This window comes from Akebia trifoliata, chromosome 11 (assembly GCF_017979445.1).
Source record: "Akebia trifoliata isolate Shusen 1 chromosome 11, ASM1797944v1, whole genome shotgun sequence".
NCBI classification, from domain to species: Eukaryota; Viridiplantae; Streptophyta; class Magnoliopsida; order Ranunculales; family Lardizabalaceae; genus Akebia; species Akebia trifoliata.
This window is the reverse complement of record NC_141385.1, coordinates 13,913,698-13,933,611: the sequence shown is the minus strand read 5'-3', so window position 1 is coordinate 13,933,611 and position 19,914 is coordinate 13,913,698.

Sequence of the window (19,914 nt, the reverse complement as noted above, 5' to 3'; positions counted from 1 at the left end):
GATACGACTTTTAAAGCAGAAGATACAGACTTTTGGATTTAAAAAGTCAAGGTTTTTTATTTTTTTATAGGGGATTTTTGTTACATGTTGAAGATGTGGGCATTTTAGTTATTTCTCATTAGTCTATGTGCGAAGATCTAGGTCAAAGGGCATTTTATCAGTTTGGAAAACACTAGGGTGTAACTCAAAGAACCCTACACTACCAACACAGAACCGTCCATCATTTGTCTTGAGATACACAAGATTGTCTGTCAAAAGGGAGCGTCATATTATCACGACTATAACTCAAATATTATCGAAGACGTCGAATAACAGAAGAATTTGTCTTCTTTCAAAATAAGTAGGATCTGATACTTTTATTAAATTAAGAGAGGCCACAACAACTTTTGCTAATGCCACACCAAGTGTTTTCATTTCTTGAGTGATTTACATATGAATTGGGGTGGCATTACCAAAATATGGTGTGACTATAGAATCTCTCAATAGCAAAATATGGTGTGACAATAGAATCTCTCTATTTGAGGTTTTTTTTTTTTTTTCAACTCTCAGATCTGATGCGTTTGTTTAATAAAGGAGAGTGAGTCCCGTGTCTTGTTTTGTATTAGAAAACACGTCTAGAGCAGTCAATTAAATTTGAGCATAACCAAAATCCAATAATTTAGGATCTTGAACTAGAGAATTTTGGGTTCAATAAAAAAAGTCCAATTCGATAACCTATTTGATTGGTTTTTTGTATGGGTCATCCTCTAATCGAATCTCATATTGGTAATATAATAAGTCATTTTTCATGGTAGTGTTGCTTGTTGAGTTGAGATTAGAATTAAGATTATGATTACGATTGGATAAGGAATAGTTTGAATTTGAATTTAATCAGGATTAGATTTTAGCTATAAATATCTCATGTTTTTTAGTTTCACGGATGAATGAGAAATTAATCAAAATCCTTTTGGATTTACGAGATCTACCTACCTACCATTTATCAAATCAATCTCCCATCTACTTCACTTTTATTCTTATTTTGATGATCTAGGGTCGTATCGATCAATCTCCCATCTTCTTCACTTTTTATTCTTATTTTGACGATCTAGGATCGTATCAATTGATATCAGTGTGGTATCCATTCTGCACCGTTTGGGAACAAATCTCGGATTCAATACCTTATGATCTCATTGCAATCGTATGTGCAATTAATCTCATTGGATTTATTCCATCACTAATTCGTTGTAATTGTTGCTCCAAATCTTAGATCTGTTTGTTGCTCCAATCATCACCACAGATCACATTCCATCATCAACTCTCTATCAAACAACATCCTTGATTGATATTGGTTTTTCCTCATTGACATATCGTTGGTTGCAAATTCGTTGACTCTTTCATTATCTTTCACATATTTTGAGTGCCTCATTGATTCTCTTCTTCCTTCATCCAGTTATAGATGAAGGTTTTTCAAAATAAAACCCTAATCTTAGTAACAAGACACATCTAAACGATACGATTCCTTTTAGGGAGGTTTACCCCTGGCAGACATATCTGTTGCAATGTTGATACAAAACACCATTACTTTATTAAGTTTGTTACTAAACCAAATCTTACTTTATGATATAATTAACTTAGTAAGATTTCAAATCTTATTAAGGGGTCTTTTAGGTCCAAATGGATTATCAAATTAGCAAATCCAACAACAAAGTCTTCTAGATTTCATGGAAAAACTTATATTTGAAAAACAAATAAAAAAAGAATAAATATTTTTGAACTTCATCGTATATGTTGAAAATGGATGGTTATTGTAGACATCCCATTTTCGCATTCGTGACTTAACAATCCATCACCCAGTTGCTGTGGATTCCTAATGATGAGTGTAAAGAATTTGAAAGCTTAGGAGAGGCCTTCTTCCAATTCCCTTTGTTTTCCTCCTAGTCATTCTAGTTCCACTCTATTCTTTCTCATTACCACGCGACATAGAATTATGCATGCTTAGGATCGTTACATTATATACTTGATTTAGTAAGCACATACTCCTAGGTTCGCTACACATTTCGATAACTTAAAAATCTCGCTATGCTAGGAAAATATAACTTCGAAACTTAGAAATAATCACGTTGGGACTAAAATAAATCTCACGCCAAAATTCGTAAAAATTTGCAAAAATCATCAAAATGACGAGAATGCCTCTCATGAATTTTGGATGTTTGAAAACTCTCGAAAGTACCTTCATTGCTTTTAAAATATGATTTTGAATCCAACAAGACCAAAATCGACGAAATGGGAGAAATTTATGAAAAATCGCAAAATGACCGAAACGCCCATTGATGTTCGACTTGTACATAGAGACCTTGACTCTTAGGAAAATCGAAAATAAAATTAATCAATCAATATTCAAATTAAAATTCGATCAATCAATCAAATTGAAATTAAAATCTAATCAACCAATTAACATTAAAATTAAAATCCAATCGACCAATCAAATTGAAATTAAAATCTAATCAACCAATTAACATTAACATTAAAATTAAAATCCAATCGACCAATCAAATTGAAATTAAAATCTAATCAACCAATTAACATTAAAATTAAAATCCAATCGACCAATCAAATTGAAATTAAAATCCAATCAACTAATTAACATTAAAGTTAAAATTCAATCAACCAATCAATGTTCAAATTAAAACTAAAATGAACCAACCAACAAATCAATCCAACCTATAGATATAATTGATAATTCATTGGTTAATCAAAATAAAATATTAAAACACAATTAATCCATCATATTAAAATTTTGAGGTAATTAGATAAGTCATTTGAAATTTTAACTTAATCAATCAATCAAAATTAAAGATAAAAAATTAATCATCAATGATCCACTTTTGTAAAACCCCGAATTTCTGATTTGTATCTCGAGGAAAATAAATAGTGAAATTTTGAGAAAAATCTTGAAAGTGGGACTTAGGGGTAAAATTTTAGGATGTTTCTGATCATTTTTATGGAATCTGACCTCACCATTATATTTAAAATGATCGAAAAACATAGTTTAGCCTATAAGCACGCTCAAATGCGAGTCCGAATATAAAAGTTACAAAATCCTCGATTACCGGGTCGGACCAGGCTAAAACAATGACTTTTTTTAGAGGAATAATTTTTAAAATTCGATCATACCATTGGGTTCATAACGAAAAATTATTCAACATGGATTATTTATTTGTCATTTTTGGAGATCAGGAAGTCGACTTATCGTCAAAAATGAAAACGACATCAAGTTTAGGGGTCACCTCAGGTCAAAAATGTAAATTTTTGTTAGAGATAAAATTTATAGAAATTGACTACACCATTAGATCTGGAACAAAAAATTAAGCGAAATAGAATATTCATTCGTCAGTTTTGGAGTCCGGATGATCAAGTTATCATCGATCGAAACAATTGACAAAATACCGAATTCGTCCCACATTTTATTTAAATAATAATTAAATTTTTTTTTATATGTCATCTTCCCCAAACGCGTCCATACGGACGAGACATATAAAAAAATGAATTTTTTTTCTCTTCGATCTTCAATCTCAGATCTCTCACAAACGGCTTGCCGTCGACGATCGACGCAGAAGGGAGAAATGTCCGCAGCTACGTTCTCTACAAAACCCACCCAACCTTTCTTTGTTTCACTTTCTATTTTACCCGATATCGTGAAAAATCAGTCGTATTTGGATACGAAAATTTCGAAACTTTGACCTCGGATTTCGTCCGTTTCCGGGTCAAACCGTCTTCCGACGCAGAAAGGAGAAACGTCCGCAACCTCATTCTCTACATAACTCACCCAAATTCCTTTCGTTTTCTCGCCTTTTTCACCCCGTATAGTCAAAAATCAGCCGTATTTTTATACGGAAATTTTCGTAACTTCGACCTCGGTTTTTATCGATTTCGGGGTCAAACTGTCTTTCGCCATAGAAGGGAGAAGAGATAAGCACATCGAGATCTTCGAAACCACCGGGCCGGTTTAAAAAATTAGCTACTTTGAAGTTTGTTCAATCTCGATTTCCGTGCCGATCGCCTTGATTTTCGCGCACACTCTTTGATCCTTTTGCCTAGTCATTGTAAGGAACTCTCAATTTCTATTAGTAATCTAGATTGTGAAAATTGCATTTAGGATTTTATCGGAAAATTTGGATGTATTTTTAAAATATAGAATTATTTTGTTATTTCAAAAATTCACGCCAAAAATTGCATGTTTGATATGTTTAATTGTATTTTTAATAAATTATACGTGGGTAGGGTATTTTAACGGGTTATTGCCATAAATTGGGTCTTGTGCACTGCTCGGACCCCGTTTTGATATGAAATTTATATTTTTTTTTCAATATTATTGATAGAAATAAATTCTATAGTTGAAAAATGTGATTTAATATTCAATAAACTCATATTGAGTTGATGAATATCAGAAAATGGATATTTTATGAAAAGATTGAAAACTGTAAAAGTCGAAAAAAGGGAAAAAGGGTATGAAACGGTAAAATGTCAGAGTCACACCCGAGGGGTGATGTCTGCATTTTATGTTGTTGTGTTGTATGCAGGTTGGTGAATGGATATCCAGGGATAATGTTACTGGTTGCATGTTTATTTACTTTCTGTTAGCGCGAGGCGCTCTGTTATGTTATTTATTTTAGGCCGGGTGGCCACACTTGCATGGTAGGAAACTGGATATCTATTCTCAACCTTGTATTGTTAATTTCTCTTTTGTTTTCAAATGAAAATAATATATATAAGTAGTTATTTTGTGAGCTGTTAAAGAGTTTGTGAATGCCTGAAGGGATAGTGCATCATATCATCCGGAGTGGTGTCCTATCCTGGGATGTACGGTAGGGACCACCAAACTCATACGTGGTATGGGACGCGTATGAGAGTGGAGTCACAACTGGAATTCGGGTTTATTCTTCTTTATCTTTACCAGTGAACTTGTAATGTAAAGGTGGTCGTATACGAATGGTTTGTATATTTGGGAATCACATGTACGCCTGATAGGCATAGACGAAGATGATTAGTCAGTGATCACTAACAATCTATAGTAGTCGAACGTTCTGACACATCGAAAAGAGACCCATTGCTTACTGTCACATCAAACGGCTAGCCTGAGCCGGAGAAATGATCAACCAAACGTGGTAAGTGCAGCGACCGGCCACAAAATCAGGAACTAAAAACCAGAGAAGAATTGTAACATCATGTCCCGACTGGGAGCGATCCAGTCGTGAATCCCAACTCTCTAATTCCAATACTCCACCATTGTGTATTATGTATCTGTTGCTTTACTTTGATATATAAAATGAAATACATGTTTAATGTTTCCATTTGATCAATTAGATTTGTACATAAAAAAATGGTATAGTGAGTACTCTTGATTGATGTAATGTTAGTTTTAAAATGTTTAGTTGCTCATCCCTGGTTATATGTACTAGTTAATCGTAGTTTCTTCTGTAAAATTTTGTATATTCTAAAATGATTCAGTATGCTTATTCGTTCATGCTAGGAGGGGTTATTGGCAGAAATTGTTTGTTTCCCTACTGGGTAACCATTGTTACTCACCCTTTCCTTCTCTATTTTTTTTAGTTTCAGATTCAGAGTTTGGCGAGGCATGTATAGAATACGAATGAGGATCATCTGGTTGGTCAGATAGACAACCAAAGTTCGTCACCTAGTAAGTACTAGGGCTATACCCCCTAGTGGTGTCAATTCCCCAGGTAGTTTTATGGATTCTGACTTGAGCGTTAGGAATTCTATTAGAGTGAGAAATTTTATATAATCATGTATTCTGATTATTCTTTCGCAATCTGATCTTTCGTACGTTATTAGACTTATATAGGCTTTCGCTAGTATTATATTTTATATCTGTATGCAGGATTGTATGCCGTTTATCAGGTACTGATTAAACGCCTTGGATTGCTAACATAAACAGAGGAGACAATGCCGAAATTTCGAGGTGCCACCTAATACCTCGAGATCTGACATGGTAATTTGTGTTAGCGTCCGGCGGGGCGCCACAGATGGTATCAGAGCATAGCATTAGATCCGTATGGGATATAGATCTACTATGTTTATAGGAGTTAGCTGATACTACAAATATTAGAGTGATGATCATAGAGTGTCACTAGGAATTCGATATCCGAGCTCATTTGTAATTCTGTATTGGAATTATGAGTTTTTCTGTGTTTAGAAGTCTATAGAGCCTTGTAAACCTAAGATAGGATTCTAAGTTTATTCTGTTAGTAATGGAAATGGAGTTCATTACTAAGTTCCAAGCTACGATAGTAATTCATAGTTAGGTAAGAACGATTTTGGCCGTATTCTGATAATTGCCTTATTACGGATAAACACAAGCGAGAGAATTGGACGAGACAGAGGCTGAAACGCAATGTAGACGAGACAGATTCTAGACCCGACCGCTAACCTGATAGCACAGTTAATGTCGTTCATGGGATAAATGGTTGTGTCTCATATCGAATCTAAGGGGAAAGTATGAATAATACAACCACCACCTTGAAGCCAAATAGAAGGAAGACAATTAGTTTCAATAAGAGACAAATAATTACGAAACTAGCAAATTCATAGGAAAAATAACCATACGTGAGGTGTGATATTATAGACATACCAACTCAATGGATAGAAGAATTTTATAAGAAACAACATATACTACTAAATCAGTTGAAAAGAAGAGTTTTGATATATTACGAATGTGGTAAATTGGGATATAAAGGAGAACAATGTTTGGGTCGATATCAATCGATTAAGGATGCGTGTCTCAAAAAGATGCTAGACAAACCAATTGAAGAAACAATACGGCCACCAGGTTTAAATAAAGTTGATAACATATTCGTGCCATCCCGAACAGACAAGACTAGCGATCGGAAGTGAGAGATGGTACAAGACTTACCACGATTGCAAGGTGCATCACTAAATCCAAGAAATGAGGGAGCGTTGGACTTCTTCGCAAAAGGGAAATACTATTCCACCTTAGGGACCATTACCACAGGTCGTGCCTTTGAAGAATGAGAGAATTCCCAAGCCCAAAAGACAGGTAAATCCAAGGATGTGGTTGTAGAATTTTCAACGATTACGTCTATCAAGATTTGGAGACTTTTTCAATCTGATTGAGGTCAATAAGTGGTTTTGAAGACCTGAAAGATTTTGAGTGACATGTAATGCCGAAGAAATCAATGGGTGACGGTGATTACATTCTAGTTGGACGAGAATGCTAATCATTAGTAACATTTTGAGATGAATGTATTGGGAGATGGATCGTTTGAGTGGGTAAACTTCGAGAGGATATTTCTCGATAGATTTATATCCGAGATTACTCGAGAAATCAAATACTAAGAGTTTTGAGATTAGTGCAGGGTAATCTATCAATTACAAAGACTAAGATATGATGTACATTAGGTTGTCACGATATGCGCCCGAGCTTATCCTGACAGATTTGCAGAAGGCCCGTAAATTCTTTAAAAGACTATAACCCTACCTAAGGGCCAAGAGATCGATGATTGAGACTACCAATTATAGAGATATGGTAAATCGAGCTTAAGGATAAAACGAGAGGAGATAGAGTTACAAACCTAGGGGGCAAATGAGTTGACCTTAGATTTCTTTTCTTCCCAGATCAGATTCAAACAAGAAACCGATGTATTCGAGACCAATCTCCTCCGAATATAGAACTCAACTACTACTGAGTTGTAGAGTTTCCTATCACTGAGTTAGAGAGCAGTTGAAGCTCCAATGATGCCAATAGGGTCAAAGGAATCAACAAGACAGGTTCAGAGCCTATAGACCCTAGTCTACCAATTGCCTACTCCACAGAGATCTACAAAGACAAGATCGTTGACATTGTTACGCATGTGATCAGGTAGGACACATCAAGAAAGAATGTCCTCTATCACAGTCGCGAGCAAGGATTGTGACTCAGGAGAAAGTACCTATCTCCAACGAAGTTTTGGAAGGTACAATTTCTAACTATAATGTTAGAACGTGGAGTTTTACTCAATATTGGTTCCTCTAGATTATATAATTCTGTGAAGAGTTTGCACACTTGCTAGAGGAATTCATTATTATCGTTCTCGTTACGTGATCAATGTTTTCTACAGACAAGCGCTCACTTCAAGACTTCGATCGTGGTTCATTTTCACTCCTCGAAATGAAAGCGTTATAAGTAAAGATTATGATTCCGTAGAAGCAGCGGCTACCACCTACCTGTGCCCACATCCATCCTAAAGAGATTTAGTAGAGTATAAGTTAAGAAGTGGGCCGATGTAAAATGTGAGAAAGAATAATCTTGTGACAATGTTGCATTAATGGTGACTTAATGGAATTGTGAGAAAATAAATGTAGGATTTATCCCCTTGAGTAAGATTTTAAATTATAAAGGTTATGACAGAGGTTTTGAGGAAATATCGCAATAAGTAAAAATGTAATATCGAATCGAATATAAGGATAGTGGTGTATTGCGGTAAGACTATGCTTTTGGGAGTAATATACATGATAATTATGAGTAAAACATAATAGACGATGTAATTGATGAGAGAAGTAAAGATAAAGAATAGAGAAGATGTGAAAAGATTGTTGTTGATAGACATTGGTGGGGAAGTAATACAAGGTGAATTGATTGTTATCTTAAGGTTATACAAATAATGGATTACTTGGAGTATGAGTTTGAAATAGAGTGATTAATTAATGAATTTGTTGGGTTGACGGAATATGGGAGACATAAGTCTATGAGTTATAAATGAGATTGATTTGGGACTAAGAATAGATGGTAATCAAAAATAGGTGTTGTTTATAATACATGTCATGTTAGTGGAATCGCGACATAGCTCGATAAGGTATGATTTTAATTTCGAGGACGAAATTTTTATTAAAGGGGGGAGAATGTAAAATCCTGAATTTCTGATTTGTATCTCGAGGAAAAATAAATAGTGAAATTTTGAGAAAAATCTTGAAAGTGGGACTTAGGGGTAAAATTTTAGGATGTTTCTGATCATTTTTATGGAATCTGACCTCACCATTATATTCAAAATGATCGAAAAACATAGTTTAGCCTGTAAGCACGCTCAAATGAGAGTCCGAATATAAAAGTTGCAAAATCCTCGATTACCGGGTCGGACCAGGCTAAAACAGTGATTTTTTTTAGAGGAATAATTTTTAAAATTCGATAATACCATTGGGTTCATAACGAAAAATTATTCAACATGGACTATTTATTTGTCATTTTTGGAGATCAGGAAGTCGACTTATCGTCAAAAATGAAAACGACATCAAGTTTAGGGGTCACCTCAGGTCAAAAATGTAAATTTTTGTTAAAGATAAAATTTATAGAAATTGACTACACTATTAGATCTGGAATAAAAAATTAAGCGAAATAGAGTATTCATTCGTCAGTTTTGGAGTCCGGATGATCAAGTTATCATCGATCGAAACAATTGACAAAATACCGAATTCGTCCCACATTTTATTTAAATAATAATTAAAATTTTTTTTATATGTCATCTTCCCCAACGCGTCCATACGGACGAGACATATAAAAAAACGAATTTTTTTTTCTCTTCGATCTTCAATCTCAGATCTCTCACAAACGGCTCGCCGTCGACGATCGACGCAGAAGGGAGAAATGTCCGCAGCTACATTCTCTACAAAACCCACCCAACCTTTCTTTGTTTCACTTTCTATTTTACCCGATATCGTGAAAAATCAGTCGTATTTGGATACGGAAATTTTGAAACTTTGACTTCGGATTTTGTCCGTTTCCGGGTCAAATCGTCTTCCGACGCAGAAAGGAGAAACGTCCGCAATCTCATTCTCTACATAACTCACCCAAATTCCTTTCGTTTTCTCGCCTTTTTCACCCCGTATAGTCAAAAATCAGCTGTATTTTTATACGAAGATTTTCGTAACTTCGACATCGGTTTTTATCGATTTCGGGGTCAAACTGTCTTTCGCCATAGAAGGGAGAAGAGACAAGCACATCGAGATCTTCAAAACCACCGGGCCGGTTTCAAAAATTAGCTGCTTTGAAGTTTGTTCCATCTCGATTTCCGTGCCGATCGCCTCGATTTCCGCGCACACTCTTTGATCCTTTTGCCTAGTCATTGTAAGGAACTCTCAATTTCTATTAGTAATCTAGATTGTGAAAATTGCATTTAGGATTTTATCGGAAAATTTGGATGTATTTTTAAAATATAGAATTATTTTGTTATTTCAAAAATTCACGCCAGAAATTGCATGTTTGATATGTTTAATTGTATTTTTAATAAATTATACGTGGGTAGGGTATTTTAACGGGTTATTGCCATAAATTGGGTCTTGTGCACTGCTCGGACCCCGTTTTGATATGAAATTTGTATTTTTTTTCAATATTATTGATAGAAATAAATTCTATAGTTGAAAAATGTGATTTAATATTCAATAAACTCATATTAAGTTGATGAATATCAGAAAATAGATATTTTATGAAAAGATTGAAAACTGTAAAAGTCGAAAAAAGGGAAAAAGGGTATGAAACGGTAAAATGTCAGAGTCACACCCGAGGGGTGATGTCTGCATTTTACGTTGTTGTGTTGTATGCAGGTTGGTGAACGGATATCCAGGGATAATGTTACTGGTTGCATGTTTATTTACTTTCTGTTAGCGCGAGGCGCTCTGTTATGTTATTTATTTTAGGCCGGGTGGCCACACTTGCATGGTAGGAAACTGGATATCTATTCTCAACCTTGTATTGTTAATTTCTCTTTTGTTTTCAAATGAAAATAATATATATAAGTAGCTATTTTGTGAGCTGTTAAAGAGTTTGTGAATGCCTGAAGGGATAGTGCATCATATCATCCGGAGTGGTGTACTATCCTGGGATGTACGGTAGGGACCACTAAACTCATATGTGGTATGGGACGCGTATGAGAGTGAAGTCACAACTGGAATTCGGGTTTATTCTTCTTTATCTGTACCAGTGAACTTGTAATGTAAAGGTGGTCGTATACGAATGGTTTGTATCTTTGGGAATCACATGTACGCCTGATAGGCATAGACGAAGATGATTAGTCAGTGATCACTAACAATCTATAGTAGTCGAACGTTCTGACACATCGAAAAGAGACCCATTGCTTACGGTCACGTCAAACGGCTAGCCTGAGCCGGATAAATGGTCAACCAAACGTGGTAAGTGCAGCGACCGGCTACAAAATCAGGAACTAAAAACCAGAGAAGAATTGTAACATCATGTCCTGATTGGGAGCGATCCAGTCGTGAATCCCAACTCTCTAATTCCAATACTCCACCATTGTGTATTATGTATCTGTTGCTTTACTTTGATATATAAAATGAAATGCATGTTTAATGTTTCCATTTGATCGATTAGATTTGTACATAAAAAAAATGGTATAGTGAGTACTCTTGATTGATGTAATGTTAGTTTTAAAATGTTTAGTTGCTCATCCCTGGTTATATGTACTAGTTAATCGTAGTTTCTTCTGTAGAATTTTGTATATTTTAAAATGATTCAGTATGCTTATTCGTTCATGCTAGGAGGGGTTATTGGCAGAAATTGTTTGTTTCCCTACTGGGTAACCATTGTTACTCACCCTTTCCTTCTCTATTTTTTTTAGTTTCAGATTCAGAGTTTGGCGAGGCATGTATAGAATACGAATGAGGATCATCTGGTTGGTCAGATAGACAACCAAAGTTCGTCACCTGGTAAGTACTAGGGCTATACCCCCTAGTGGTGTCAATTCCCCAGGTAGTTTTATGGATTTTGTCTTGAGCGTTAGGAATTCTGTTAGAGTGAGAAATTTTATATAATCCTGTATTCTGGTTATTCTTCCGCAATCTGATCTTTCGTACGTTATTAGACTTATATAGGCTTCCGCTAGTATTATATTTTATATCTGTATGCAGGATTGTATGCCGTTTATCAGGTACTGATTAAACGCCTTGGATTGCTAACATAAACAGAGGAGACAATGCCGAAATTTCGAGGTGCCACCTAATACCTCGAGATCTGACATGGGGATTTGTGTTAGCGTCCGGCGGGGCGCCACAACTTTTGTGCCATGGATTGCGAAGTATAAGATCATGATCCATTTTCTTTTTTCCATTTAAACTCAAGTAGAGAGAGAGAGAGAGAGAGAGAGAGAGAGAGAGAGAGAGAGAGTCTCTTTAGTTCGGTCAAAGAAGAAACAAACAAAAAAGGAAAAGAAAAAACAAACAAAAGAAAAAAGAAAATAATAGAAAAAAATAAATAGAAACAGTGTGCTATAAAGAGATAGACGTCTTTTTTTCTTCAAGGGAAGGGAGGGGGGGGGGGAGGCTCTCTTCTTGGACAACAGCCAATGGAAAACTAAAGAAAAAAGAGAAGAAAGAAGAAAGAAGAAAAAAAAAAAGACAGGGGGGGGGAGGCTCTCCTCTTGGACAACAGCCAAATGGAAAACAAAAGAAAAAAGAGAAGAACAAGAAAAAAAAAAGACAGCAACTTACCTTTTTCCCTCCACAGTAGCCACTTATAGCAACCTCTCTTTTCCTCTTTCCAGCATGACCTCAGCTCCCTCTCCTCCATTTTCTCTCCAGCCTCTACTCAAGCAGGGATGTAGGGTATACAACAACAAAAAAAAAAGAAAAGGAAAAAAAGAAAAAAAGGAAAGACAACACAAAGGAGAATAGAGAATTCGACAGAGAACATAACAAAAAAGAAGGAAAAAATAAGATCGACCAGCCCCTTAGAATACCTTCTTCTCCATGATTTTACAGCCATTAGAACAACTTTCCTCCTCATGTTTTTGCGGCCCATTAACCTCAATTTTACCTTCAGTATTGTTGCAATTTAACCTTCATTCACCATCACAGGCACTATCGACTAACTCTCTCACTCTCAACCATACTTCACAACACCCTCCTCATTCTTGGCCTCCCTCTCTTGGTCCCTTTCCATCTCACTTCTCATCACCAACCAAGAACACCTCCTATCATTCATGTTTAACAGCCGCATACACTCCCTAGCTCACGGTTTTAACACTTCAACGACATATCTTCAAGCTCCCAGTCAATCTCCCTCAAGTTCACTTCTTAGATTCACGGCCTTCTCGCTCATGTTTAGCCTCCCCATTTACATCCATCACCATTTTAGATTCTCTTCTTATTTCTCTCGACTATAACTCACACCCACGGCCCCCACTCCATCACTTCTTCATCACGTTCTTCAGTCCACTGAATTAAATACATCCACCTTCTTTTCCTCTTATCTCTTCTGTGCTCCATAACAACAACCCACCAAACAATCTTTTCATTCATGGTCCTACGCCTGTAAGAACATCACTTAGCCTCGGTTATCACCCCCAAGCCACCATTCGACAATCCTTGAAGTAATCTAAGCAACCGAAAATTTTCGATCAAGGTAAGTAGATTTGTTTATTATTTATTTTCTAGGTTTTTTTTCTTCTATACATTTGAGTTGGCTCATTGACTTTTAGTGTACGTAAGATCGCTTTTTTAAAAGAGTGTTGTTTTTTCTTCTTGAAAAATATTTTCTAATAGTTGAGTCAATCCATTGATTGCATATATGTGCAAAAGAACAAAATTAATTTTCATAAAATTGATTTTTTTATAATGAGTTGACTCACCGATTTTTTGTATGTGACATTCATAGCGATTCTTTGTTTTCCAAAGTAGAAGTGAAAATTCATATTTGCAAATTGCTAATTTGGAAATCCATAATATGTATTTCGAAATATCCATATTCATGGATTTCGATTTTGGAAAATTTATATTTGCACATTGCTAATTTGGGAAGTTTTATATTCATAATTTTCTACTTTGAAAAATTCATATTCATAATTTTTTTTAAATCTATATTCATGATTTCTAATTTGGGAAATCCCTATTTATAACTCTTTATTTTGGAAAATTTGTACTCGCAGATTTTTAATTTCGAAACTTGTCATGTATTTGTGATTTTTTATTTTGGAAAATTTATTTTTATAAATTTGTAATTTAGGAGTTTGTCATATATGTGTAATTTGCTATTTTAGAAAATCATTTTTACAAATTCCTAATTTGGGACTTGTCATATTTGATAATTTCTATTTTGGGAAAGTCATATATAATAAATTTCTAATTTGGACAATTTCACATCTCCAATTTAGAAACTCCATAAATTGTCATTATAGAAATTTTACATTCATAACTTTTCCATTTGAAAAACTTTCATGAATTCCTATTTTAGTTAATTTGGAAAATATTTGTTTATATGGATTTGTGATTGAAATATATTGCCACGTGAACTTTACAACACGAGATGAAATTAAGGCTTTTTCAAATTTTTTTACATTTTTGTGCAAAATTCAATGAATCATGTAAATATTTGGGAGAACTTTAGCCGTATGATTCGTTTAGTACATCCGATATAAATTGATGATGATTGGACCATAATTTGACTTTAGTCTTTGTATGTTGACCTTAGGATAGTTTTAGATTGTAGTAGAGACCGGTTATCTCGATCGGGTGGGTTTGGTGCCTAACACCTTCCGAAACCCGTAATCTAACCACTTACTTATTTCTCTTATTCGTGGACCGGACTAAATTTATTTTGGAGTTATTTTTTATTCCTAGACCTAAACTAGGTGGCCACTCTCTCTAAAAATGTCAAAATTTATCAATTAGACTCCTTTTCACTATTTAGTGAAAATGAGTCAAGGCGATTTCAGTTATCGAACTTCCAAATTTAAAACTAAAATTCAATGGTGAAAATTAAATCTTTTTTAGTATTATTATTTAAATACTTTGTTTTAAAGTTCTTAGAATTGTGTATCATATCATGTTTTGGGGTGCAACAAATTGATGTGGTTAGAATTCATGTTAGGATCCTTATTTTAATTTTCTATTTTATTTAGTTTTCTTGTTATATTAATTTTTTAATTTCATTTAATATTAGTTTAGAGAGTTTCTATTTTAAGTTTATTATGAGTTTAGTATCAGTCTAATTAGGTTTTAAAGTTAAATTAAGAATTGTTATTGTAGCCATATTAACAAGTTAACCCTCTATATATAAAAGCAGTTTTCATTATTGAAGATAAGAAATAATAATAAATTTGTATCTCCCTCTCAATAAATTATTCTTCTCCTTAATCTCTTTTTATTTTTTATTTATTTTATTTATTATTATATCTAAGAACTCTAACATTTGGTATCATAACATCTTTCATGTTCTTCAGTATGATGGTTAAGGAGCTAGAAGTTCAAGTTCAATCTCTCATCCAAAGAGTTGAAGAAATTTATGAGACGTTGAACCAGATTCAAATGAATGAGCTGGCAATTATGTTTAAGTAAATGTAGCAACGATTGGAGCAATTGACACCAATACCACCTAGGTTGCAACCAGAGATACAAGATCATTTAAATCAAGGTGGGGCTATAATTCAAGGCCGCAACATTCATATTGATTTTTCAGTGTTCAACGGAGAAGATTAAACAAGTTGGGTTTTTCGTACGGAACAATATAAAAAACATACCAACATCATGGATGAACAAATGGTGACCTTGGCATCAACTCATCTTATATAAGACGCAATTCCATGGTACTAATGGTTAGAACGCCTTTTAAGCAGATTGAATGGAACACAATTTACTAAGGCATTGTATACACAATTTGGGGACACAATTTACTCAGGCATTGTGTTCATGATTTGACTCACTAGATTAGAATGATCCCAGTGAAGCACTTTCCAAGTTCCGTCAAATAGGAACAATCCGTTAATATCAATTGCAGTTAAAGCTGTTAGCCGATAAACGAGAGGATTACTAGAAGATTTCCTGATTTGTTGCTTTATTTCAGGTTTGCTTAACAGACTACATGTATGAGTTTAGACGTGGAAACCTATTACCCTTATAAGTTTTTAAACTAGTAAAATTTCAAGGTGAAGTTGTAGTTGTTACAACAGAGAGGCGACCTTTATAGTGAATTCCAATTGTCCAATCCTTTTACATACTTCTACTGGACCAAAAAATCTTGAGCCCACAACATCATTCTTGGGCCATTTCTTCATGGGCTTCCTAATATTCAACGTCTTTCCTTTACAAAGCAAGCATATTGATGAGCCAAGGGTCTTTATTTCAATTGTGATGAATAATTCAAATTCGGAATCATTGAAAAAAACACCAACTACTCATTTTAGAGCTTGATATTCCTTTTACTATGTAGACACCCCATTTTTGCGCTTACCTGATTAATCAACTCATCAATCCGATTGTTACGGTTGCCAATGGTGGATGAATATTCCAATGCTTTTTATTTGTTACTAGATATGTTTCAGAAATTCAAATTAAATATTTCAAGTAAGCAAAACTTTAAAAATCACGCTACGCTAGGAAAATATGACCTAAAACATAGAAATCATCATTCTTCAGATAAAAAGAAATTTTACGAGAAAAATCATCAAATTACCAAAATACCCCTAACATCAAAACATCCATAGAGTCTATATTACACTTAAGAAAATCTTTTCGAACACATAAAATAATAAATTAAAATCAAATAAACTATTTCGCCAATTTTTACAAAATTCGACACAATTATGAAAACATCCTGATAAGGTTTACAATCATTTCACGTCGAAAACTCATAAGTGATTAAAAACCAATACTCTTACTAAATTCTTTACTGAAAATTGATTTCAAAACATCTTAAAATATCGAAAAGCAACCTCTCAACCCAAAAGTCCTCTTTGAGGGTAAAACGATAATTTTGCAACTCTAAAAATTTAAATTTTCAAAATTAATAATTAAAATATTAATTAACGTAAAGTGAAATATTAATAAATCAAATTAAAATTTTTAAACAAATAAAACCAATTAGTTAAGCTCATGGGCTAACTTTTAAGTGGTGACCCATTTATTTAAGTGGAGCCCACATGATATTTATAAAAGACCCCTCCATTTGGAGTCTCAAAGAATTAAAATATAATTAGGGGATTTTCCAAAAACTTAAAAATATTTATTGTACATAAGAATTAAAATCTTAATTAAGCAACTTAACATTATTTTGAAGAAACCTAATCAAACACTAACTCTTCCAAAAAGCTCTATAAAAAGGAGCCTTCACAACCTAAATTCCCAGGTCAAGAAAAATCCTAGGAAAAACTCTCCCAAGCCTTCTGAAAACCCTAAATCTGAAGCCCTAGGTCCTTACCTAACACCCAAACCTTATTTTGCTAAAAGAAACACTTAGAAATCCTCAAAAAATACTCAGAAAAGTAAAAAAATAATCAGATCTAGGAGGAGAATACCTCATCTCGGAGATCGAAAGCAAATTTAGTGACGGAGACAAAAATAGAAGACTTACACGAGGAACGCTCTTCGCCAGTTATGAGAAAATCGACCATCGCAATCATCTAGGTAAAAAAAATGTATTATTTTAATTTTAATTTTTAGGTTGTTATTTTTGCAATGTACATTTTTGGGAAAGTAGAGACCGGCGTTCGCCAAACATGATTGGCGCCTAGCACCTTCCAATCCCATAACGTGATCCTTGGACCCATTCTTTTCATAAATTAATACTTTTTATCGATTTTGAGTCATGTTTTGGTTCCTAGACTATAAAACTAGGTGAAGACTCCCAAATACCAAAAAGTGGATCTGCACACACGGATCGAAGGCGTTTTCAGTGACGACTCTATTAGGGATAATTTGATTATCAAACTTGAAAATCTAAAATATTATCGTAATGCAAAATCGACCTATTTTTATTTATTTGTTTTTTTGTTTAATTAATTTTATTATTTTTTAGGGCATTTTAGTATAATCTTTTAGTTAAGTAGTTTTTTTAAAATTATTTTGGATTTTTAATTATTTTGTCAACTCCAATAACAATGAAAAATTCAAAGTGACACATGAAATGAGGATGAAGGGTCACAAGAGAGAGGAGATAAGTGAAAGGAATGAGTTATCTGTTGCTGGCAGCAACATACGTTTAAAAGAAATAGGCGTCAACTTGCCTTCATTGTAAGTTTGCGCATGGATTTGGGCCCATTTCTTTAACCTATTTGGAGTTCTAACTTGCCTACCTGAAATAGTAAAGGATGTCTTCACTTGTTGGTCATCAATTGGATTTTCATTTAGTGGCATGCTGAAGTTGTTATGGAATATTGCACCTTTCGTAATTTGTTGGGGGGGGGTATGAATTGAGAGAAATAGGCATATTTTTTTAGGGGAAACAAAAAGACTGTATAGATACGATTATATCCATCTTAGGTCTTATTTTTTGTTGGTCCAAAGTATATAAGAAGTTTAGGGGGATTTTCTTTAAGGATTTTATGTATAATTAGGATGAGATTCGATGTATTTCACGTGAGTAGTGTCATATTTGTAAGATTTTACTAGGATAGTCACCTCAAGAGGCTTGGTGTTGCTCTTGAATGAAATACTACTTATCAACAAAAAAAAATTCAAATAGGTTTGTTGTGCGTAAAGAAGGGACAGTAAACAAAAGAGAGACGTCTCTCTCCTTCATATCTATCTCTCTCTTTATTTTCTGTCCATGAATCCTAAAAAAAAATAAAAAAAATAAAAAAATTAGAGACCCTACTCCATCATCTTCGTTACTTCTCCAGATTGAAAAAATCATAGATTGAAGAAGTCTGTAAGGTTCACTATCAAGATTTCATCATTGTTGTTGATGATCTTAGATCTCTTCTCTCAGACATCGACTTCCTCAAATCATCTTTCGCGAATTCAAACTCGGTTCTATAGTCTGTCGCTGGTCCACTTCTGACATTGTTTCGTTTGTCGAAGCTCAAAACAATAGTCAAAACGTTGGTTTCGCTCTCAAATCTATTCAGTTCTGTGTTAGATTAATGGAGCTTTGTGTGAAATAAATCGAAAAATCTGAATATGAAAATTGATCTCAAAAATTGCATAAATAAAAAACCCAATAAGATAATCAAAATTTGAAAATTCCCAAAAATCATACCTCCGACCATTGCGTCTCATGCACGTCTTCCCACTGGTCTTTGTCTTATTTTGGCGCTTCCAAACTCGGATTTACTCTTGATCGATGGAGTAAAATGAAGGAGAAATTGAGAGAGTGAGGAGTTTGGGGACCAAACGGATCTTAAATAACCAATTTTTGATTGAGGTTTCCATCAAGCACTCGTTCACGTTTTGGTTAGTTGCCACAATTCAGATCTATAGTGGGTCACGTCTCTAAGCTTTAAGAGACGTGTTGAAGACAATCGTGGACCATCTCTATAGCTCCGAAAATCAGGGTTTTATTCGTGTGTGTGAGAATTGAGGCTAACATTCTCTCATTTGGTTCACAGTACAAATATCTTATCTTAAACCCATTGATAATCTGTATTAAGTAATAAATATATGAATCATGGCGATAAGTCCTCTAATGACGAATATTACCTTCCATGTATTACAATGTATTTATTTCTTAATATTATACTTTATGTGGTAACATTTCTTAATGAATAAACCCTATGTTTATTCTGGTCCTACATAAATGAAGTTTCTCAAAATAAATTAAGGTGCACATAAATATGAGAAAACATCACAATCTTAAGAGTTTCATTAAATAACATTGTAGATACGATGAAAAACTATATAATAGAACCAAGTCTCATATTTACTACATGATCCTTGAATTTCAACGGTGGCATGCCTTTAGTCAAATGATTAGCGATCATCAATTCAGTGCTAACATGCTCAATGACCACTTTCTTTTCTTTAACATGTTCTCTTATGGCTAAATACTTAATGTTGATGTGTTTACTTCGACTTGGACTTTTGTTGTTCTTAGCTATGAAAATAGCAGCTGAATTGTTGCAATACATTCTCAATGGCGTAGAGATATAATCCATGATTCTAAGTCCAGATATGAAACTCTTAAGTCATACACCATGCGAAGAA